This window comes from Garra rufa, chromosome 2 (genome assembly GCF_049309525.1).
Source record: "Garra rufa chromosome 2, GarRuf1.0, whole genome shotgun sequence".
Taxonomy (NCBI): Eukaryota; Metazoa; Chordata; class Actinopteri; order Cypriniformes; family Cyprinidae; genus Garra; species Garra rufa.
Window position 1 is genome coordinate 63,456,278 of NC_133362.1, and position 25,752 is coordinate 63,482,029.

At 39.3% G+C, this 25,752-nt stretch overlaps 1 pseudogene; it reads right to left on the reverse strand.

Moving 5' to 3' along the window:
- Positions 1-4,025: 4,025 nt before the first annotated feature.
- LOC141326031 (uncharacterized) lies at positions 4,026-24,198 on the reverse strand (annotated as a pseudogene).
- Between the last annotated feature and the right edge of the window lie 1,554 nt (positions 24,199-25,752).

The window sequence follows — 25,752 nt, forward strand, 5'->3', positions numbered from 1 at the left end:
AAATCTGGAATGCTGCATTACTTAAGGTGAACGGTACAACCTCTTGTACTCGCTTAGGTTTAATTCAGTTCAAGGTCCTCCACAGACTTCATTACAGTAAGGTTAGATTATCTAAGATATACACAAATGTTACTGATACATGTGAGAGATGTCATTCTGCTAAAACAGATTTGGCTCATATGTTTTGGACTTGCCCCAGACTGTTTAATTACTGGACAACTATATTTAAAATTTTGTCTGAGGCATTTACTAAGGACATTACGCCTAGTTTTGAAATGGCTGTTTTTGGAGTACCTGAGCAAGGTACAGTAATGTCCAAAAATTGTCAGGATGCTTGCGCTTTTGCGTGCCTGCTGGCTAAGAGAAGAATATTGCTTGGTTGGAAATCAAGTAAACCACCTTTAGTTTCACTCTGGCTTAGTGATGTGGTGCTGTTTTTGAAATTGGAAAAGATAAAATATTCTCTTAGAGGATCAACTAAACGTTTTTATATGATATGGTCTCCATTGTTGTCATATTTTGAAAAGGATGCAACTCTCCCCCCAAACTAAAACTAAAATTACTAGTGTAACTAAAAAGGCCTGTACGCACTGTAATGGTTACACTCATTCAGACATAATGGGCTAATAATATTGTCAAGTATTTCCTCATTGTTTGTAATATTGTCAAGTATTTCCTCATTGTTTGTAATATCATAACTTTGAATTTTTATTCTCTATTTTTTTTTTTTTTTTTTTGGTATGTCTTTGTGTTCTCCGGGGTGGGTTGTGGGAAAGGGGGAAAATTGTAAAAAAGAGAGGAGCCTTGTTAAAAATCTTTGTATGTAAAGTGTAACCTTTCATTAGAGCTCAAAATTTTGACTGTACATTAAAGCATTCAAGAATTACAGCCTTTTATGTGTCATTTGGTAATTTGGAGTATCCAAGTGGCCCTTTTTGGGGAGCGCCTAGACATCATCTCAGATAAACTTGTGTAAAACACACATTTTCTAAGGTACTGTTATCAAATTTGGAATTTTGCTTGGCAAGGCTTCATGCTTTCATCCTTTTGTTTTTTCCAGCTAATAGCTCTCAATTATAGTAATTTGCAAGCATTTGTTTACCAAAAATTTTAGGCAGATTTTTTTTTCTTTTTTCAGTGTTTTCAAAGTACTATTACTTAAGACCACTAAGACTTACAGTGATTCTTACTGTTTAGGAAAAAAACTCAGAGTGTTACCTTTCAAGAGAGACCAAAACTTTGCATATACTCCAAATGGTTCAAGAGCAGCATGCAATTTATTTTGGGTATGCCTTTTTTAGGTGTTTTAGGCAAATTTGGCAGGAATGCTAAGGGGATAAGTGCCATGAATCTGGACAGATGGGCATCACTTTGAATGCAGAAGTGATGTCTACTATTTATATACATTTCCCTCTTAAGCTAATTCATAACAACAACTATATGTGAGGAAGTTTAGGTCAACACTTTTCCTCCTTTTCAGAATCTGCAAAATATTCCCTAATGGATTCCAATTAGAATTATCATATTTTGGAATCGTTCCTTGGATTCCATTAGGAATTGTCTTATAGGATCGTCTTATAGGACGAGACAAATGTCTTGTAGGATAATTTCTACATGATTTTAATAGGATTCAATTTTAACTTGAATCTTTTAAAAATGTTTTAGAATACAACTTTTTTATTGTATCTATTACTAACGAATAGTTTTTGCAGTTTACTTAAACTCACCTCGATGTACTTTGTTCATTGTTGCATAACCTACATTAATGTACTACCCTGGAAATCCAGAGGTCTCGCGAGAGCACAATTTGAATTGTCTCTGCAAGACACTCTGGCATCAAGCAATGATGCACGTTACTGCATTACGTAAGCAGTTCTGGGAACCAATCAAATCGGTGTATCTGATATAGGCGGGCCAGAGGCGAGCTAAGCTGATGACAGCGCTGCGACGTCCGGAATCATTTAGTAAACATTGAATGATGGCTACAGATGAACACCAGTTCTTTGAAACGACTTTGGCCGCTACAATGAACAAGTTAGACTTGGCTTTTCATATAAAAGAGGAACAGAAAACCGTGCTCGAATCGTTCCTTTGCAAGAAGGACGTTTTTGCTGTTTTGGCGACTGGATATGGCAAGAGTTTAATCTATCAGTTAGCTCCGCTGGTAGCTAAGCATATGGGGCACTAACACCTGGATACGTCACACCGTGTATTGTTGTGATTGGTCGTGGTGTTATCCAATTGCGTGCAGTGAGAGTTTCAAATGCATGCTTGGTGCAAAAGACAATTTCAAAAGTATTTTAACTCTTTCCCTAACAGCATTTTTGACAGTACCCTGCTTTATTACATATTTGATGGGTTTTTGAGGATTGTACATCCTAAAAGCGAGGTGCCCATGCCACAGAAGCATCCCCTCATCAATGCAAATTGATGCATTGTTGCAATGTTTTGCTTGAACTTGAACACCTCACAACTGGGCAATGTTTTGTTTATTAATGTATTTACTGATTCAGGAATGTCATAGGAAATTCAGAATGTCAGAACTGCCTAGAAACCTTGTTATTTAACACAGATATTGCTGATGTCTGTTGTTGCTTTGGTAGTCGTCAGGTCCACTGCTCTGAGCTCTGGATCGGCTGCTGTCCGTGGTGCTGAAGCTCCACAGCTTTACAAATTAAGAATTAAGTCAGGGCTCGTATTCACAAAACATCTTAAGGCTAAAAGTAGCTAAAAACCTGCTGATTTAGGAGAAAATCTTAAAAATAATGGGTGTGTCAATCCTAAATTTAGGACTCTTAAATGTTTGCTCTAAGAGTATTATTTCACAAAGCATTTTAGCTCCTAAATCTGCAAAACGTTAGGAGTAGTGAAGAGGACTGCTAAGTCACTAAGACCAAATAGAAAACTAGGCCTAACCTCTCTGATGAAAAAAAAAAAACAATCATCACAGAAATTCTAATTCTTTCTACTACAAATACCATTAACTTTTAACCATTAAAGTATAAGTAAATGGTTTCCTGTACTGTTTTTGGGACATATTCCATAAGGATTTAGTGGTTATAACAAGCCACCAATAGAAGGTGAACAATTATCAGTAGAGATCAACAGGAACCATTACAGTTACCAATAAAACCAATACAATTTCTATTTTAACCAGTAAAAACATTAAACAATTTTGTAATGGTTTCCTTTTTTTAGCAGGTCTAAAATCCTGTTGCTGGCTATCTCCCTTGGATCGTAAACATTTTAGGAACATGTTGCATTTATTGGCACACATATGTTTTCCCACACATCTTCTTTGGTTTTGGAGGTTATCCATACTCCAAATTTTCCTTTGATTATATCCTTGTTTTCATTACATGGTTGGGTAAGAAGCTGTTCTTCAGTCCAGTTCAGTTTTCTTTTATGTTTGCATGTCTTACTATCAGCCACGATTATTCTAGTCGGTCAATTAAAATGTTGTTTAAATGCATATCAGCTAATTGTTTATGAGAAGCACACATGTAAGAGGCTGACAATTGTTTAATTATTGACACTAATTGACATTAGTGGCAACATCTTTATTTTTTTACTTTTATTTGAATATGGCAACATAATATTGTCCTCTACAATATTTTATGAATAAATCTCTCCCCTATCAGCCAATCACAGTGTGCATAGTTAGTTAGCATGCTGACATCATCCATAGCAATGAGGTCAACCCCGCCTTTACTCTTAGCTTAAGACTTCTCCCTATTCCTTAGTAAAAGTTGGTCTCAGCAGCTTTGTGAATAGGTTTTAAGAGAAAACTCTTTGCTTAAAACTTTTACTGCCATTTAGGTGATGATAAAATGTTTTGTGAATAGGTCCAGACCTGTATTGGACAGATTCCATGCAGTCTGTGCTGTTCACACTGTAATGACAAAAACAGATCTGACTCACATGTGAGCCAAAAATTATTATTATTTTTTTTTTAATTAGCAGTTAATCACTTGACAAACTGTAGTCTAATCATTCTGGTGTGATTGTACACGTTAAAGAGCTACTCAATGTCCGTCAAAACTCTGATCAGGCTTTTCTCCAGTGTGAATCTTCATGTGTCTTTTAAGGCTTCTTTTTTCAGTGAATCTCTTTCCACATTCATGACAAGTGAAAGGTTTCTCTCCAGTATGAGTTTTCATGTGGACATCAAGGGGATATTTATGTGTAAAACTCCTTGGACACTGAGAACACATGAAAGGTTTTTCTCCAGTGTGAATTTTTGTGTGTTTATTAAGGTTTGATTTTCGATCGAAGCTCTTTCCACATAGTTTGCAGGTGAAAGGCTTTTCTCCAGTGTGAGTTTTCATGTGGTTTTGAAGTTTTTCTTTTCGAATGAAACTTTTTCCACACTGTTAGCAGGTGAAAGGTCTTTCTCCAGAGTGGATTCTCATGTGAAGATTAAGGCTTCCTATTTCAGCAAATCTTTTTCCACACTGTTGGCAGACAAAGGGTCTCTTTCCAGTGTGAACTCTCAAATGGGAAGTAAGGTTTCCTTTTCGAATGAAACTCTTTCCACACTGTTGACAGCTGTAAGGTCTTTCTCCAGTGTGAATTCTCATGTGGACTTTAAAGTATTCCTTTCTGTTGAAAGGTTTTCCACACTGCAGGCAGGTAAAAACACTTCTTTTTGCTGTCGTTTGTGCTTTTGTTTCAGTATGTGACCAACAATATGATTTTTTTTCTCCAGTCATGAAATCATGTTTCTCATACTGGAGATCATCTTGAGTTCTTGACTCTCCTCTTTCAGTGTCATCAGGTCTAATGCAAAAAAGACAAATCCAAATTAACACCATTTTTAATTGCTCCCAGAAAAATTGAGATCTTATACACACTAAACTATTAAAGGATGAGTTAAATGTAATCTCAAAACATATTCCCATAATTCAAAGTGATAATGATAAAAACGAGCAATTGTATAATCCTATAAATAAAACTACTTATTACAACACTGATAAGACATTCTTCAAAAATATCATTTATTTATTTTTAGAGCTGGACATTTTAATAAGGATCAAATGGTTGAGTATGAAACCAACCTGTTTGTTCCTCAGTATCTTCATGTTTGACTCTAAATGCTTCTTCAATCTTTGCGTCTTCACTCTCTTCTTTAATAAACTCCATCTTTGTTTGTTCCTCAGTATCTTCATGTTTGACTATGAATGTTTCTTCAATCTTCATGTCTCCACTCTCCTCTTTAATAAACACCATCTTTATAATAGTGTCACGTGGATCTCAGTTGATTCAGCAGGGTTTTTCTGTGTCTTTGGACACTTTTGTCCTGTTTAAGATTAGAATAATTAACAGAAAGTAAATTATTCTCAAAAATGAATGCAAACTAAATCTCTATGTGGTCACTACAGCGATCAGTGCATGCACAATAAATCACTAAAAGATTGCAATCTTGATTTAAACACCCAAGCAATCTAATTCCTAAATGACAATGTTTAATGTACGATCACAGCAAACATTCAATTCTGCGTTGACACTGCTGCTGGCCCAGAGAGCAGTTATCACGTATAAGTATGAAATAGAAATACATATACTGTGCAGTTAACTGTTACAATCTTTCAAGTCATCACAGAAATATACACACTGATGTCTACAGTAGTGATAGAAAGTGAAAAAAACCACTTAATTTTGAAAGTAAATTGATGCATCAAATAAAGTTTCTGTCATGAAAAAATGCCTTCACTATTCCGAATACCAATGAGGGTATTAGCTGTGCCTGCTTCAAGCGCACCTGTCGCGCGTGTGTTCAGTCATAGAGCAATTATAATGTGGCCCCATCGTCAACAACTTAGTGTCAATGTCTTGGCAAACCTTATTTTTTGTAAATGCATGTTTACAGGTTTCACATGTTTTAGACAGTTCCAGTTAAATTGAATTGGATTATACAATTTAGACTGGATTTCTTAATTTTGTGTAAGCTACACAATTTTATTTTCAGATATTAATGTAGCACAGAAATGCATATAATTCAAATATAGCAATGTGAATAGGATACAGAATATATGTATATAAGTTCATCTTTTCTGTGCAAAAATACACGTATCGAAAATTTAACCTGTTTATTTTACTACTGCAACTTGACTTGACTTGTCTTGAAACTTATCAGGACTCGACTTGACTTGCTTAGGGTGAACCCTTGACTTGACTTGACTGATTTGTCTAAACTGTGACTTGTCCCCATCTCTGCTAGAGAATGTAACGCTGATAGATCATTACATTTAGTGGCCATGAGCGCTTGTGGTGTGAACTGCTTTATTGTTTTCACGTGCTACTCAATTTATCTAGAAATGATAAAATGGTGCTTCCATTGTCTCTTGGTCCAGTTAAAACCAAGCCACAATCCACCATTTGAATGGCTTGATAAAATGAAGTTTTGTAGCTCCGGTGCAGCATCACAATGCTCCTTACACTGAGAATGAGTTTCTCTGGTACAGTGGTGCTTTACTGAACCGTACTGATGAAAAATGACAAATGTTGCTCACCATTTAAGGTTCCATTATGAAAACAGATAATGGAAGACAAATAATTAAGACAAACATAACAGACAAACTGACAGGAAGAAAGAGCTCAATACTCTCTAATCATCTGTAATAGTCAGCTGCAAATATGGTTTGACCCCAAAAAAATTCTAACAAAAGGTTTCTCAGTGGTTTACAGTAGTATCAGATGTACTTAAAAACATACTAAAAGTTTACCAAAGTTTGACTCCAAGAAAGGCCCCATTTTCAAAATGGCGGCCGTCAGGTCCTTAAAATGACCATTACTCCTCTGTATTCCTCCTAGACCAGGAATACTGGTGCCTGATACATGTTTTGGCCATGTAATATTTTAATTAGCATATTTGCATGATAGATACAGGTAAATTATAAAATTAAAATATAAATATCTAAATTAAAATGTCGTGGAAAAGTTCATTTATTTCAGTAATTCAACTCAAATTGTGAAGCTTGTGTATTAAAGGGGTCATCGGATGCCCATTTTCCACAAGTTCATATGATTCTTTAGGGTCTTAATGAAAAGTCTGTAATATACTTTGGTTAAAAATTCTCAATAGTAGTGTAAAAAACACCCTTTTACCTTGTCAAAATCAGCTCTGCAAAATATCAGCTCATTTTATCGCATGGGCCCTTTAAATGCAAATGAGCTCTGCTCGCCCCGCCCCTCTCTGCTGAGGGATTAGGATCTGTAATGTTTAGTTTAGCCATGTTTAGCTGCATTTAGCCGTGTTTATCGGCGAAACTTGTCAACGAGCACATTATTAAGATTCACACGAACAGAGACGCATATGTAGATCGGGATCGTCGCTTTCCTTTTAAAAACGAAAGTAACGTTGTCCTCTACCTCTTAAGCAGCTCAGATGTTGGGAGCAAATGACTACTGCTATGTTCATTATTACATCCAACAACAGAACACCTCAATCACTCAATTAGAGTCTTCCTCTGCACCTGATTCACACAATGGCGATCGGAGTCGGACTGTTTCAGCTCGGTGAGGGCAGGTCTAAGGTAAGGTGCTCATGTCAATCTACTATCGTGGGAGTGGCCTCTGTTGGTGTTCCGTCACAACGACAAGAAGCTGAGAATGACCTGGTTTTAAAAAGGGGATATTACTTTTAAAGATTAAAAAAATACCACTGTGGATTTTTATCATTGTAGGGTGGTTGTGTACACAAACTGCCAACACACATTAATGTTCAAACAACATGTAAAAGTTAGTTTTGCGTCCGATGACCCCTTTAAATAAATTCATTGCAAACAGACTGAAGTAGTTTAAGTCTTTGTTTCTTTTAATCGTTATGATTTGGCTCACATTTAACAAAAAAACACCAATTCACTATCTCAACAAATTAGAATATGCTGACTTGCAAATCAGCTAATCAACTCAAAACACCTGCAAAGGTTTTCTGAGTCTTCAAAATGGTCTCTTAGTTTGGTTCACTAGGCTACACAATCATGGGGAAGACTGTTGATCTGACAGTTGTCCAGAAGACAATCATTGACACCCTTCACAAGGAGGGTAAGCCACAAACATTCATTGCCAAAGAAGCTGGCCGTTCACAGAGTGCTGTATCCAAGCATGTTAACAGAAAGTTAAGTGGAAGGAAAAAGTGTGGAAGAAAAAGATACACAACCAACCGAGAGAACCGCAGCCTCGAGAGGCTTGTGAAGCAAAATCGATTCAAGAATTTGGGTGAACTTCACAAGGAATAGACTGGACTTGCGTCAAGGCATCAAGAGCCACCACACACAGAAGTGTCAAGGAATTTGGCTACAGTTGACATATTCCTCTTGTTAAGCCACTCCTGAACCACAGACAATGTCAGAGTCGTCTTACCTGGGCTAAGGAGAAGAAGAAATGAACTGTTGCCCAGTGGTCCAAAGTCCTCTTCTCAGATGAGAGCAAGGTCCTGGAGTCCGGAGGAAGGGTGGAGAAGCTCATAGCCCAAGTTGCTTGAAGTCCAGTGTTAAGTTTCCACAGTCTTGTGATGATTTGGGGTGCATTGTCATCTGCTGGTGTTGGTCCACTGTGTTACTGCACCAGTTTACCAAGAAATTTTAGAGCACTTCATGCTTTCTTCTGCTGACCAGCTTTTTAAAGATGCTGATTTCATTTTCCAACAGGATTTGGTACCTGTCCACACTGCCAAAAGCACCAAAAGTTGGTTAAATGACCATGGTGTTGGTGTGCTTGACTGGCCAGCAAACTCACCAGACCTGAACCCCATAGAGAATCTATGGGGTACTGTCAAGAGGAAAACGAGAAACAAGAGACCAAAAAATACAGATGAGCTGAAGGCCACTGTCAAAGAAACCTGGGCTTCCATACCACCTCAGCAGTGCCACAGACTGATCACCTCCATGCCACGCTGAATTGAGGCAGTAATTAAAGCAAAAGAAGTATTGAGTACATATACAGTAAATGGACATACTTTCCAGAAGGCCAACAATTCACTAAAAAGTTTTTTTTTTATTGGTCTTATGAAGTATTCTAATTTGTTGAGATAGTGAATTGGTGGGTTTTTGTTAAATATGAGGCAAATCATCACAATTAAAAGAACCAAAGACTTAAACTACTTCAGTCTGTGTGCAGTGAATTTATTTAATACACAAGTTTCACAATTTAAGTTGAATTACTGAAATGAATGAACTTTTCCACAACATTCTAATTTATTGAGATGGACCTGAAAGTGATTACAAGTACAATTATATATTAAAGCAACTTGAAATAAGTGACCATTTAGAGGGTTCACACACAGGCCTCTGTTCGGGCTAATTCAGAGTTTTTTTATGATCAAAGTTATACAGCTCCAATTTAAGGAACTTTTGGGTGCAGTAACTTTTACACTGAATGTCAAGTCTGTGTTTTAGAAGAAAAAAAAAAGCTGTATGTGTCCAAAAACATGTACTGAGTAGGAGTTACATGACATAGGCTAAATTGTTTACATCTCTGGTTCACCCCAAACAAAGATAAAACCTTACAGTAATCTCACAACATCATGTATTCCATAAGTATGTAATCATGTCTGTGCAATTTAGACGAGTCCAATGGATTCATAGACCCAGAAAACATTGGGTTAGACACCAAGATTACTTGGCTAGGTCAAATAATGAAGGAATTAGGATATTTTAAGGGTTTTCTGCCCATCTTGGATGCCATCTTGAAAATGACACCTTTCTAGTGGTCAAACTTTGGTAAACTTTTAGTATGTTATTAAGGGCACCTAATACTACAAAAAACAGCTGAGAAACCTTTTGTTAGAATTTTTTTGGGGTTAGGTGTTTTTTTTTCATATATGCAGCCGCCTATATGTTTCACAGCTCTTGCCGATGGAGTTAAGACAAAACCTTTGGTAGTCAATCTGTCTGCTGAATCTAAAACCAAATTAAAATCACCTCCAATGATAGTACAGGGCAAAACTGTTTAAAATGAAAATTATGAAAAAACTGAGGGTCATCTTGATAGGGGGCGTATACATTTGCTATTGTAACATTCTCAGAAGCAATATACCCTTTAAGAATAATATATCTTCCATAATTATCTTTAACCATGCTTTCACAAACAAAAGGCACTCTGCGATTGATCATAATAGCAACACCTCTTGAATGAGAGCTATATGATGAAAAAAATATTTGTCCAGACCACTGACGTAATAGCTTACAATGGTCTTCTTCAGTCAAATGGGTCTCTTGTAGGAGAGCAATGTCTTTCTTATTTTTTCTTAAGAACAACAGAATTTTTTTCCTCTTTAAATTATTATTAATCCCGTTAACATTCCGGGACAGATATTTATACTTATCTCTATCAGTTATCCGTCAAATTGAAAAGAAAGCGAAAAAAAGTGGCACAAACCCCCCTCCCAGCCACCCACCCACCAACCCACAGACATAACACTTTCCCCGTAACCAACTACTGTAACTAACACATTCGAGTAACGTTGCATACAGAACGTGCACAACTTCAAGCTAAGGCATCCCAATTTTAACAGGGGAATAATTAGCGCAGATAACGCCATCTACCGAACATTACAGGTATAACTTTGCAAACAAATCACCAAAGTGGCCATAGGCATTTGGTGACTTAATATCAAAACAATCTCGGACTACTTAAAAAACATAGCCTAATTGTAGAACAACAAGGTTTCAGCATTGTCCGTTCTGGTAGCTACTCAGAGTCTTTCATAAATGCAGTCACTATACATAATGTACCTACAGTCTCACTCCGAACTCGCTGGCAACCAAAAGTGTCGGATGGTGGGCTTTTAAGTAAGCCTCCGCAGCATCTTTTGAACCGAAGGATCGGGCACCCTCAGGAAGAACCACTCTCAGAGTAGCGGGGTATTGCATACTGTAGGAGATGTTGTGGTCCCGGAGCTGCCCTCTAACAGAAGCATACGCCTGTTTCTTCTTGTAGAGAGTTGTTGACATATCTCGGAAGATCATTATTTTTGAATTTCCATATGTCAGGTCTTTTTTCTCCCGTGCAGCATTCAGTATCGTGACTGTATCTTTGAAACGAAGCAGGGAAGTGACGTCGACATGTCGCCATTTGTAGTTTTTTGAGACTAGAAGTTCTCGGGGAAAACGTGTTTTTAAAACACTCATGGTGGACTTACAAATGTTCCGATGCAGCGTTTTGTGAGTACATAACCTATTTACACTACTGTAGAAGTTTGGTAAGATTACTTGCACGTTTAGTGGTGCAATTTACGAGATACATCACACTTACCATTCACTGCTGTAGCAAGCCATTCGAAAAACTTTGATATCTCCATAAATGTTCGACTAAAGTAATAAAAAACTTCGGATGAGGTATTTACATGGGCTTCGGAGTGCATAGCAATGAAGTCAAATCTACTCCGAACCATCCCTTTAACTGGGTTCCGGAGGCAGTTTATAACTTTCGGGAAGCGGAGTTTGATCGGGAGATTATTCCATTAGGGCGGTTCACATGTAGCTTCTATTGCGCGCTAAAGTTCGCCATTTCAAATGTAGACGCGTGGAATGCGCGCTCATAATGGAAGCGACGCGGTTGTTTTTTTCCAGGCGTGCCTGCGCCGCATCGAGATAAAAACATCTCAACTTTTCTGAATGCCGCGAGCGCACCATGGGTCATGTGACAAGAACCAACGAATCAGCTTTTTCCTTTCACGCAAAACATTAAAAGCTTAGCCAAGATGGAGGAACAGCCAGTCATAGCTGTTACAGGGATAACAGATTTTTAGTTTTGGAAATCGATTTATCCTTTGCTGAAACTTCCGCGTCTTCATGGAGAGTGCAGGTCATGGTTGCTTTGCAAAGGCAGGCGCCATGGGAGTGCAAGCTACAGAGCACTTTGGAAAGGAGGAGAAAGTGGCGCCCCCAGCGTTTTCTATGCGTTTTAGGCGCGACATGTGAACGGCCCCTTATATGGTACGTTTAAGTTTCTCTGTCTTTTGCAGCCAGCAAGACGTAAGCTATAGGCTAGTTAACCTTAGCAAAGTTTCCGTCACTCATTATTTTACGCCTAGTTTGAATTTTACTCGAATACAAATAGAAATACAAATACTTTCCCCCTGTTAACAAATACAGATACAAATACCGGCGGCTTTGCACACCCCTACAGTGAACCCCTAAATTGCGCTCCTCCATCCAAGGCTGCAAATAGAGCAAGCTCAGGTCACAGCACCCCAACTCATGGTCATCAGGACGCATCACAAGAGCATCGGCAAGCCAGTTGTGTGTCCTGAACACCGCGGCCGCCAGGCGCCAGCTCCCGCTCTCATCCCCTTTCAACGGAACGTCAGCCCACAGCCGACTGCAAAAAAACAATTTGCAGCCCATGCCTCACCACACTCCTAACCCCCTCCCCTACCCATCCCATTCCAGTGCAAGCCCCAGCGACAGCTATTCCCCCTCTCCTTTCCTCTTATTCTTCTGCCTCAGAAGTCACTCATAGTGTGAGTATGCCACTCCGTTTGGCACAAGCCCCAGTGCCAGCTATTCCCCCTCTCCTTCCCTCTTATTCTTCTGCCTCAGAAGTTACTCTTAGTGTGAGTATGCCACTCCGTTTGGCACAAGCTACAGCACCAGCTATTCCCCCACTCCTTCCCTTCTATTTTTCTGCCCCATAAGTCACTCATAGTGTGAGTATGCCACTGCCTTTGGTACAAGCCCCAGTGCCAGCTATTCCCCCTCACCTTCCCTCTTATTCTTCTGCCTCAAAAGTCACTCATAGTGTGAGTATGCCACTGCCTTTGGTACAAGCCCCAGTGACAGCTATTCCCCCACTCCTTCCCTTCTACTTTTCTGCCCCAGAAGTCACTTATAGTGTGAGTATGCCACTGCCTTTGGCACAAGCTACAGCACCAGCTATTCCCTCTCTCCTTCCCTCTGTTTTCCTCCACCCCAGGAATCACCCATAGCATGAGCATGCCTCTACTAATGGTGCCACCTACATCACCATCTATTCCTCACCTTCCCTCATTTTTTTCTGCCCCAGCATTTTTCACATTAGGCCCATAGGCGTAGCAATCAAAAAAAAATTTGGTAAAAAACACCTCATAATCGATCTCTCGTCCTCACATAATTCCCAGTTTCTGAGCAGTAAGAGTCTCATCCCGCTCAAATAATTTTCTCTCCACTATCATGACATTGACCAAGCCATCACCCTGATCAAAGAAGCACGTAGCAGTGCTTGGCTAGCCAAAGTTCACATTACCTCTGCCTTTAAAGTCATGCCCATCCTCCCAGATGGCTGTAGAAGCAGCCCTAAATTCTTAGACACCTGGCAGAAGCAATTTGTTGGATCATCTCCAACAATTATCATATACCTTATGTCACTGGTCGGCAATTAGCGGCCCGCGGGCCACATGTGGCCCGCAAGCAAAAATATCTGGCCCGTGAGATTGTTTGAACTATAGAGCAGCTGTCCCCAACCACCGGGCCGCGGGACATTCCTAACCGGGCCGTAGCTTACAACATGAGTTTTAAAAAAATGCATGCAAACTAAATAAACTCAATTTAATTCGCAATAATGTCGTTTTAAAAACGTTTTTACATGACACAGGCATATATGCAGTTGTTTGATTGCACTCATGTTTGCATTTTGCAAGGTCTTTTTCCTTACGTCTGTCTGTCCCGTCTTTATGCTTTGCATATTGGCTTCAGCGCTGCGCAGCCTCAGCTCAGCTCACTTCACTTGATCAGTTCTTGGCAAACTGTAGTGTCACACGAAGCTAGCTAAACTGCTAGAATGAGCAACAAAAAGCAAACAAAGCCGAAGCGAGAGAGATGGCGCTATTTTAAATTACAGCGCATTCGAAACTGCAAAAAGCAAACGACCTAAAAGTATATTTTTTATTAAGTGCCATTTTGCGGGCTCGTGAATTATCTCATGACTAAGTGTAGACGCCATGTAAATACAAGATTCATTGTGTAGTTTAGAGAGCTTTATTAATTATAACGGAACTTTGTGAGATCTCTAAGATTAGTGACGCTTTTAGTGATAATAAGGGGAGCATGCTTTGCACTTTCCAGGCTATAATCCATTCAGAATTTGTATGAAACTTTCGTTTTTCGGACACATGAATGCTGCTATGTTTTGGGAATGACATCTACATATTTATGCTGGGTTCATTCTAGAAATAGCAGTGAAGCAATGGATGGGACAAAAATGTATTTTTCTATTTTTCTTCTCCCAAAACAACTTACCGTTTCAGCTATTAAAATAGTTCAGGTTTGTATTTAATGGCAAACTGATTATATTTAGTTTATTTTTTTTATTTAGTAATTATACTGTTGGAGCATATTTTGTTCGTTGAATATAAGTTTTGTTTTTTTTAACGAACAGCGCCCAGCGGAAGACTGATCGTCTGTTTGATCAGTTTGCCTTCTCAAATCATCTCGACTTGCCTAAAATAAAATCTATAGATATAAAACAGTTCAAGTATAAAACAATGTTAGTTTAAACGTTAAATATAAGGCGCATGGTTTGTGTAAGCCGCTTTGCTGGACATGAGGCGCCAGAGCAATCACTTGCAGTTTTTTCAGTGGAAGTAATTTAAAGTTATCCGTCATTTTTGCTCACAAAGGTAAGAGTAATACATCAAAAAAGCGTTACAGCGTTTTTATGAAATACAGAAAACAAAAATGATGCGCTTTTTTCCGTCTCGTTCTTGAACAGGAGCGCTTAACAAAAATAAAGAGAAATTCATGCCTCACAGACATGATAAATATGTCTATAGAAAGCTTTAAATTATTACTTAACGAAATAAAACAAATCGAAAACAAAAACTCTTTCATTATGCAATCCATAAAGATTAATTTCTCTTTAAAGGCGCGTCCAAAAAGAGATCTTTGCGACACTGACTCAGAATACACTAGTTTATTAATAAATAATTCAAACATGTCCTAACTCTTTCCCCCAGACACATTCATTGTTATTTATTTTTGCGGGTGTTTTGTGGCAAGTTTCAGCCTATTGTGTGCGCTTGAACGCGGATCTCTGAAAAAAAGGGAATCAAACCGGTCCACGGTACATAAAAGGTTGGTCAGTCCGATTTTTAATAAAGTATCATTTATTTTTCTTTTCGTCATCTATCTCAATATGCAAAAACGGAGAAAAAAAAAAGCGGAGAGCGTCTGGTGCTGAAATTCCAAAACACAAGTTGTCACTCAAACAACGGACATAGGCGTCATATTATTGTGAAAATTAAAACACTTCTTTCAAACAGGCCAGACATCGAACATTTGTGAAAATTAAAACACTTCTTTCAAACAGGCCAGACATCAAACATTTGTGAAAATTAAAACACATCTTTAAAACAGGCCAGACATCAAACATATCGGCATATAGGAACAGAAATGTGAGTAGCACGAGTTTCAAACAGCGTGCGTGTTATTAAGGCCTTTATATGACTGTGATGGCACAACAAACATGAACCAATAATAATGCATTGCACTGTCGGAAGCAAATCGGAGCAAATCAGAGCAAATAGGCTGAATCCACTCGACCATGGGCTGCCGGGCTCGGCCCCTGAAACGACAGAGCAGACGTGCTTACATTAGTCCTGAATTATGTCCAGCCACATTCATTAAAAATACAGTTCAGATTTTAGACACAATAACTACCTAGTGTGAAAAGTGGCAGGGCTCGACATTAAGGCTTGTCCGCTTGTCCGGGACAAGTGGATTTTTTTGTAGGACAAGTGGAAGAGAAAATTGGTTGTCCGACTGGACAAGTTAAATTTCAAACAATATAAAATGCCATGTTAATTAACGTTATATGCCGTTAACGACAGAGCAGAACGTGCAGCGCAAACACCGAGCGGAATATTGAACAGAGAGCGCAGCGCGCCGACACACACACACACACACACACACACACGGAACGGAAAAGACCTGCTCGTGAAGTTACTGTACGTTCACACCGCCCCGTTAAGAACTCTTGTCAAACAGTACGAGGAAGCTTGTTGACGCTTTGGCCGCTCTGACGTAGCAGCATTCTATGTTCGATCATGGGAGAGTGCGCGAGCGCGCGCGTGTCTCTCTCTCTCTCTCGAAATTGCGATAAATTAATCTGTGCGACCTCAAATTATATTTGGAAGCATTTGTGCGAGTGAGAGAAATGAGTGTGGTGCGACTCGGTTTCAAAACTGTCGCTAGCCTAACTACTGACTAGTAGTACAAGACTAAAAGTCTTGATTAACATAAGTTTAAGAGACGAAAAGACGATCGCAATAGGTTTGGATAAATCTTCAAAAAGGCAATGATGTCATTGAATAAATATGCACGCTGTACGTTTCAAAGTCAAAACGCTGCAGGGATGTCTTCATATGAATGTATCTGAAGGGAACAGACTGTCCTCAGAAACATGTCGTTTGTATTGTCATTTCATGTCTGATAAAACCATATATGTCTATGGATAAAACGGCGTTAGTGCTGGTTTGTGTACAGCTGTTACTATGGAAACCGTAGTATTTCAGCGCTCCTAAAGCGCCCCCTCGTGACAAACAAATTAATTTTTATTTTCAATACATTTTTTCAGCTGTTTATGGTCAAATTATTGGAATTATCGATCCATGTGTAAGTGTGAAATAATGTAATTTGCCTTTTAAAAATCTAAACAATTAAGTAATACTAATGTTATATATCTTATATAAATATAAGAAATGATATACTTGATTTATCCCTTTTAATGGTATAAAGGTTGAAATGCCATTGTATTAGATATTTTGTTTTTTGTGTCTGTATCTGAATTATAAATCATGTAATTTTATGGCTTAATATTCTACCGTACATTGTCCAACCCCACTCATACTATTCATTTAACTTGTGCAGCTCTTAAAAAAAAGGGTCATAAATTGCCTTAAATTGATATTTTAAAATTCTGCAGCTACACTAAATGGTGAAATAAAATTCTTTCCTTGATATTTGTTTATATTTGTGTATTGAAAACATTTTTGATTGACATTTAGACTCCTATCTGATTTTCTTTATTTTTAAAAAATGTCTTTTTTTTTATATGGGCTAGTTAAATTAATTTTTGGGCTATCAAATTCTGATGAGTACCTGCCCGAAGGGCTACCAGAGATTTTGACATTTTGCGAGCCCTGAGCCGTCAATCATTCCCTGTCACTGAAACTGCGCTCCGCTTAACTTAGAACTGGACGTTTTTTTCTCTCTCTCTCTCAACCAAACCCTGTTCCGGCGTTGCACAAACTGCAATTAGGGGTGTGTGAAATGACAATTTTATTTTTATTGTGGACAATTAAAAGGTCTCCACAATTTGCTTTTGAAGAAATATAGTATATTTCGTGCTACAGCGCACATTCTGTCAGATACAATTCTGCCGCCTCCGTGTCAATATACTATACAATGCGGCTCAGATAGCACATGTACGTCTGCAAGATGTCTGATAAAGATCTCTTGATCTGGAAAGCATCTGCTGTGTACAAACATCTGGCAGGCGTCTGTCAGATGTCAGTTAATCAGAATCGGCCATGAAGAATCAAGATCGGTGCATAACTAAAAAGAAATTGGGTGCTCCTAAATTTTTTGGGATGCTCCTAACTTTTTAAAGTTGGGAGCACCAGTGCTACCAAGTAAAAAAGTTAATTTCGAGCCCTGCCTTACACCAACAGCACCATATGAGTTCAAACGGGAACGAAAATTTGTAACCAAATGGAAAGATGAATTCGACTGGGTTATTTATGAAGACGGAGAAATGTTCTGTGGCGTCTGTCGGATAGATAGTTTTAATTTTTTTTTCACCGAAAGTCACCACTACCTCTGGTGATACACTGTGCACATCAGCGTGCAAAGTATTACTTTGTATTATACTATGAGTCTGGAGATCCTTCTACTGTTCCTTTCTACTTATACTTCTACGTTCCTTTCTACTGTTTCAACTGAATTGTATTAATATTGATAGTGTTTGGATGCTTTCAATGAATTCTGCATTAGCAAAACAAAAAAATAAATAAATGATATTATAAATCTTTACCCGGACAAGTGACTTTTGTGCATGGACAAGTGAAACATAAATGTACTTGTCCGAAGGACAAGTGCCTCAAAAAGTTAATGTCAAGCCCTGAGTGGCATCTCCCGCTGGTAACTATTTTCTGGATATCTGGTGAAATAGACGTCACTTTAATCCTCAGGCAGTTCTCGAGGTTTTGGTTAGTCAGTCTATTTCTCTCGTGCGTCTTTATTGCATTCATTGCTGAGAAGGACGACTCGCACACGTAGGTGGAAGGGAACATGGTCAGAATGAAAAGTGCTAGTTTCTTGAGGTTGCTGTATTCCTCAGAGCCTAGTAAGCCCACCCAAAAGGCACTAACAGTCTCCGCACTTCTGAGCGCATCTCGCACAACTGACGTGGTTTGGAAGTCAACCATTTCCATCTCCAGCGCAGCCTGATCTAAAGAGGGGATCATTTCTTTCGCCAGGGAGGAGAAGTTGTTGGCTGGTTTTACTGCAGGGTCACGTATAAAGTCAATGATTTCTTTTGGGATGGAGTAGTCATCAAACCGAGAAGTAAAGTTGGCTCGAAGGCCTTGATGAAGTCAACCATTAGCTCCGTCACTTCTCCCGCTGTCTTCTTCAGTGTGCTGAAATGGAGGAGCCTGCCGGTACATATGTCTGCCTCAAGCATCTCAAGTTTCCTTGTGAATGACTCCAGTTTTTCAACCATGTCCACGATGGTTTTGTCTCTCCCCTGTAGCTGAAGGTTAAGCAGGTTTAGGTGGCCAAATATGTCAGATAAAAACGCTACATTGGATATGAACTTTTCATTCTCCAGCAGGATAAGGTGGTCAGCTGCTGCCTTGCTCTTGTTCATTCCAAGGAATGCTTTGATCTCATTCAGTAGCGCACAGAAGCGATCCAGCGCTTTCCCCTTGCTTAACCAGCGCACATCATTGTGAAGCAGCAAGTCGTCGTGGGTGGCATCTGCTGACTCAGCCACAAGTTGTCGGAAAAGCCTATGCTGGGTGCTTGATGTACCTCTGACAAAATTAATGACTTTCATCACTTTGTCCATAACATCCTTGAGCTCACCATTCAGTCTGGCACAAAGGACACTTTGGTGGATGAGGCAGTGCAGCGCATGCATTTGGGGGACGTGTTCTTTCAGCCTGCTCACCAGACCTCTGTGCTTTCCCACCATAGCAGGAGCCCCGTCTGTCACGATCAGGTTAACCCTCTCAAATGATAAGGAATGCAATTTAAACAATTCTTCCAGTTTCGCATATATAGCTTCTCCAGTGGTGTGCCCTTCTAATGGAATAAGAGACAGCAGCTCTTCCTTGAAATCCTTCCCATCAAAATATCTCACATAGACGCACAACTGGGCTACATCTGTGTTGTCAGTGCTCTCATCAATGGCTAAGGAAAAGTAGTTTGCGTGACTGACACCGTCAATAATTACACCCTGCACCGCATCAGACAGCGCTTCTATGCGGCGGGCAGCTGACCTGGCAGAGAGCGACATCTGTTTCACTGACTCGATCACACCATTCATCGACTTATTGGCATCAAGTTCCTCCAAAACTGTCACCATCATCTCCTTGAAGACCTCTGCGTCAGTGAATGGCTTGTTGTGCTTTGCGAGCACCCAGGACGCTTTTAGAGATGCGCTAGTTACCTTCTGTTGGGATGTGAGACCTCGCACCAAGATCCTGTTGCTGTGTGCATAAGCAACTTTCAGGGCTTCGATCTTGCGCTTTCGTGCCTCTGTCTTCTGAGGGAACGCAACCTTGAAGTTAGCATGCTTCGTTTCGTGGTGCCGTCTAATATTATATTCTTTGCATACCGAGACAACTTCATTACAGATCAGGCAGGTGGGCTTTGCATTAATAAAACTGGGCAGGATGAATGCATAGTTCTCTGTCCATTCATCATTAAAGATTCTATTTTCACTGCTAACTTTTCTCTTTAAATTTTTAGATAGTGCCATTTTTTTTGCAGCTAACAGCAGAGTGAGTTTTTTTTTAAGCGACCGTTATTTTAGAACGTTCGCCCTTATTGTTTCCATGGCGACGCGTCAAGCTTGTCACGTGATACAACACAGACACAATAACACTGTATGACAGATAAATCGTTTTTATTTCGTTTTTCCTTTTTTTATTCAGAATATTCACACACTTGCTTACCATGCCATGAACTATCTGATATTCCGATTCACAAATATGTGTGATATAGTGTTTAATCGTTTAAAACCCTATATAAATGCTCTGGATTCGTGATCTGTAACCTCAGATGGGCGCGGCCATGTTTGTTCGCGCTGCAGTTCAGAGAGTCCTGTCAGCCGGATTTAAAGCACGTAAATTCATCCGTTTCTCCCGAAATACATGAAAGTAAGTGGCTGGTAAACTGGAAGAGGAATAGAGTGAACCTTTTAGTTACTTAGACTATGTGTATGTGATATGAATAAAACGCATCGGCAAATTATATTTGAATACATTGCTGTTTGCTGCTTCCATATACATATTTGTGTATTTTACAAACTCCTAATGTCTCGTTTTACTAGTACTTATGTGCATTTAAATGTCTGAAACCTAAAATAAGCGTTATTTGGTTAAAAACACTGCAGTTGTGATTATATGACAAGCGCAGAGCTCGTCCGTCCCTGGCTCAGCGCTAGCCAGCGCGCCAAAGCGCAGTTTGAATTTGTCAGTTGCGTGACGTCACCGAACGTTCTAAATCCCATATGTGGGACCGTACTCCCAGGGGCACAGAAATTAGAATCCCATGTGGGACCGTACCGCTCAGAGGGTTAACAAACATGCAGATAATTAATAGCGTGTCCAATGCCCAGTCAGCAAATTTAACCTACTACATCATTCAGCTTGAATGTCTCAGTACGTCTGTCATTTCACGAGCGCCTACCATTTTCATCCTCCCCTATTAGTTCAATAAATTAGCCATTGTTTTGGTTGTGGCCCGCCATGTAATGGCTTTGAAAAAATCTGGCCCGAGGCCAAACATAATTGCCGACCCCTGCCTTATGTGATTCATCATTTAGATGACTTCTTAATCATCTTGCCCCCCGACTCCTTCCCAGCCGCACATCTCTCGACAACCCAAAAGTTTTTCCCCTCGACCCAAGACAAAACCGTAGGCCCTAGCACCTCCATCCAATTCTTAGGTATCAATTTGGATTCACAAAAATTTCAGACATCGTTACCAAAAGAAAAAATTGATCGGACGATTCTGGTAGCCCCCACTCTCTCAATTACCTCTAGCTGTTCCAAAACGCAAGCCGTTATCCATTTTAGGCCATCTGAATTTCACAATGTGCATCATCCCGCAAGGCCGCCCCTTCATCTCCCAGCTCTTCTCCCTCGCATCCTCCGCACACACTTTGGAAGACCAAATATTCCTAACTGACTCATGCCGCAACAAACTTAACCTACGTATAGCCTTCCTTAAGAATGGAATGGCTTATCCTTTTTCTATAACAACCTGATTTTCTCACCAACTGATATACAGCTATTTACCCAACGCCACCCCTTCCATCGGTTTTCTCCAAGGCCATTGGTTCGCCTCCACTTGGCCCCCCCAGCTGGCAGATTCGCCACAGCAGCTATCATCCTCAGCTATTCAAGCTTTATCCTTAAGTTGTCGCAGCTGTTCTATGGGGCAAAGAGTGGTCCGCCACCAGCATAATCGTGCACTGTGACAACAAAGCTACTGTGCACTGCATTAACAAAAGTAATTTACATTCCCATGCATTAATGCCCTTTTTAAGACGTCTGATTTGGATTTTGGCTTGTGACCAATTCATCACAACTGGGAAACACATTCCTGGTTCAAAAAAATCAAATCACTCTCGCTTGCCTTTCAGAAATTCAGAGCATTGGCACCTCAGACAGACCTGCTTCCAACCCCAGTTCCTCCCTATTCAGAGCTGATATTCCCATAAACCACCCTTTGAGACCTCTCCTAGAAGCTTCTCTTAATTCCATCCTTCAAGCGATCTCCCCCAGGACCCTTCAGTCTTACCTAACAGCATGGAAATGTTTTAAAACATTAAAAGTCGTTCCCTGATTTTCCCTGCTGTCTATTACCTCATTCATCTCTTACCTCAACATCATCAAAAACCTCCAAATTGGCTCAAAGGGTACCTAAGCAGTATCCAATTTTTTCCATAAACATCTGTATGGCTCACCTTCATCCAATATAACCAATTCCCAGATGTCCCTACTAATCAAAGGCATCCAAAAAAAAAACATACCACTCACCCGAACACCTGCCAAACTATAACCCTAAAAAAAATCAGAACAATTCCATCTCCACCCTCCGTAAAGGCTATCAGTCCTCCCAATTTCGGGAGGAGCTCACACGGATAATTAACACAGCCAATTCATCATCAGTATTCACACTCTCTATCCAATCAGCACAAGAAAGAATCCCTATAAATAACCGAAGCAGCCCTACCTTCTTCATCGCCCATTTTTCAGCACCCTTCCACCACCCCGTCTCCTCACCTTCAGCCCGGTGGCAAGAGAAAAGCCCCGGGTTCAGGAATTACTGCAGAGCTTGAAGCCCTCTCCCAGACAGCACACCAGATACGACTAACCTTTCCCTCAGTTTATGATCCGTAACAATGAACTTGAGAAAGACTTAATTAAACAGTATTGAAATTAAAACAGAACATTTGATTTGTTTTTTGTCTCTTGTTTCTTTGAATTTTTTGCACTAAACTCACTCAAGGTGAGTTTAACTAAACTGCAAAAACTATTGGTTAGTAATAGATGCAATGAATAAGTAGAATTCTTCAAAATTCAAGATGAAATTGGATCCCATTAATATCCTGTGGAAATGATCATATAGTATATTTATGCCTTGTCCTATAAGACAATTACTAATACATTCCTTTAGGAATGGTTCCAAAAAATGATTATTACAGCATTCCACAAAGCCGCAATGTTGGTGGAAGAAGTGAGAAAGTAACTGACGTGTGCAAATTAAATCCATGCACACTGATGTTAAAATGCTAGTGTCCTTTATTGTGCTTCAATCAAAAAACAGTGCGCTTCCTGTGAGTTCCCCCTTCAATTGATGGCATACAAATGCGAAGTTCTTAAATCGTAGACAGAGCAAACACTTTGTCCATAGTCCATATTATTCTTTGCACATTTATGCATTAAGCTCAGTCTAACAGAATATAGCTAGTTGACATGGTAAAGTGTACCATGGACAAAACACATTGCTCTAAAATGTGAATTAGAATTTCTATCATTGTAGGAGCCCTGTATTGGATTCTTATTGGAATCCTTTAGGATTGTTTTGACAAGGGAACATTTTGCAGATTCTGAAAGGGGGATGTACACTTTTGACCTCAACTGTAACTGGGGTTTAAACAATGTGGTTGCAGAGAAACAAAGAGGTGTATGTTTGTAGAGTAATTTACAACAGCTTTGATTGTGGCCAATCAGAATCAAGGAACATAACTGCCCGTTCTAGACATTTTTTTGGAACTCTGTCCATGTTAAGGGGATCTGTTAGACTTCTCTTTATTGTGAATTTTCATGTGCCTGTCAAGGTTTCCTTTTTGTCTGAAACTGTTTCCACACTGTTTGCAGGTGTAAGGCTTCTCTCCAGTGTGAAAGCTCATGTGTCTGTTAAGGTTTCCTTTATCAGTAAAACTCTTTCCACACTGTTTGCATGTGTAAGGCTTCTCTCCAGTGTGAATTCTCATGTGAATGTTAAGGTGTCTTTTTTGAGTGAAACTCTTTCCACACTGTTTGCATGTGTAAGGCTTCTCCCCAGTGTGAAATCTCATGTGTCTGTTAAGGTTTTCTTTTTCAGTGAAACTCTTTCCACACTGTTGGCATGTGTAAGGCTTCTCTCCAGTGTGAAATCTCATGTGTCTGTTAAGGTTTTCTTTTTCAGTGAATCTCTTTCCACACTGTTGGCATGTGTAAGGCTTCTCTCCAGTGTGAGATCTTATGTGTCTGTTAAGGTTTCCTTTATGAGTGAAACTCTTTCCACACTGTTTGCATGTGTAAGGCTTCTCTTCAGTGTGAACTCTCATGTGTCTGTTAAGGCATTCTTTACGAGTGAAACCTTTTCCACACTGTTTGCATTTGTAAGGCTTCTCTCCAGTGTGAATTCTCATGTGACTTTTAAGGTGTCCTTGTTGTTTGAAACTATTTCCACACTGACAGCAAGTGAAAATAGTCATAGTCCCTGTCTTTTGAGCACTTTTTTGTTTAGAAGTCTTTCCAGACTCTAAAGAACAAAAAGATTTTTCTCCAGATACAAAATGATGAAGATTCTCAAACTGATCTTTCTCTTCGGTTTCATTCAGTACTTCTCTCTCCTCTTTCAGCGATGTTAGGTCTAAGGTGGAAAAACAAAGAGATAAAAGTTAACCCCAGTTTAATGGCACAAAGCAATTAGCATCACAACATGTAGCTAAGTAATGCATGCTAGATCCTATACTAGGGTGTCCAAACCTGATCCTGGTCGGCCAGTACCCTACAGAGATTAAGTTTGCTGTTATACAATTAAATCTAGAAAATCTATATAAACTGATCTCAATTATTATATTCTATTTTTATGTCTCCTAGGGGATAAAATTCAACAAATTTAGAGAGAGACTAGGAAAAAAGAAAGGGGACAAACTCCCCACTTAACAATCAGATGAAAAATTAATCACAAAATAATTCCTTCTGAGGTTTTATTAAGGGGGCAATTGTGTTAGCCAGTCATAAAAGTTGGCTGTTGCACTTGACCTTTCAAATGGAAAACACCAAAACTGACTGTCAGAGGATAATAAATGGTGAAAAACTGTCATCTCAAATCAAATCTCTAAAAAACCTTACATAAAAAATGAAAATCACTCAATTTTAAATGTTTATGTAAAAAAATGTTAGTAATATTATAATTACACCTCTGGAAACATAATATAAAAAATACTAAAATTAAACTTCCTTTAAAAGAAAACAGGCAATATTTTTGCACCAATTGAATGTGAAAAAGTCAAAAGTGAAATGACATGTGCCAACTACCAAGTATGGTGAATTGTGATCTCCATTTAATTCATCAAAGTGCACACACACACAACAGGAACATGTAGCCGGAGCACTGAGAAACTCTGGGAACTAATGCTGTTAAACTAACCTGGTCCGAGACTTTTTTTTTGGTAATGCGGTGGTGAGACGCACAGTGTCTGCGCTCCACGTTATTTCATGTAATATCTTAAGAATACACCTTATTTGATCAGCACATCAAACTTGTTGCACCTAAATTATATTTTTGAAAGTCTATGCCGTCGGAATTTTCATTTAAAATGAGCAAGTCTACGAGGACAGGCGGTAAACAACAAGCTCATCATGATCGGGCCTGTCAAGAAAGCAGTAAAATGGCGGATAACGAATCCACATCTTCGCAGCTTACAATAGAATCCGTAGTTAAGGAGCTTGAAAGATTCAGAAAAGAGAACAAGATGTACGAGGACTTCAGCATAGAGTTTGCAAGGAACGAGCGGCGTTCAAGATCAAGAGCCTACTTTACAAGCAAGGAGTACGATTTGGAATGCTGTACCCGGCTCGCCTCTGAGTGAGCAATAACGGCGTGAAACGGATCTTTTATTCTCCTGAGGCAGCGGAGTCGTTTTACCAGAAGAACTTTCCTAACTGACTTTGGCAATAAATGGACTAACGTGCATTTCCATGATGAGCAGGTCAATTCTGCAGGAAAAATAACTTTAATTTGGCTTTAAAGTGTCATTCTA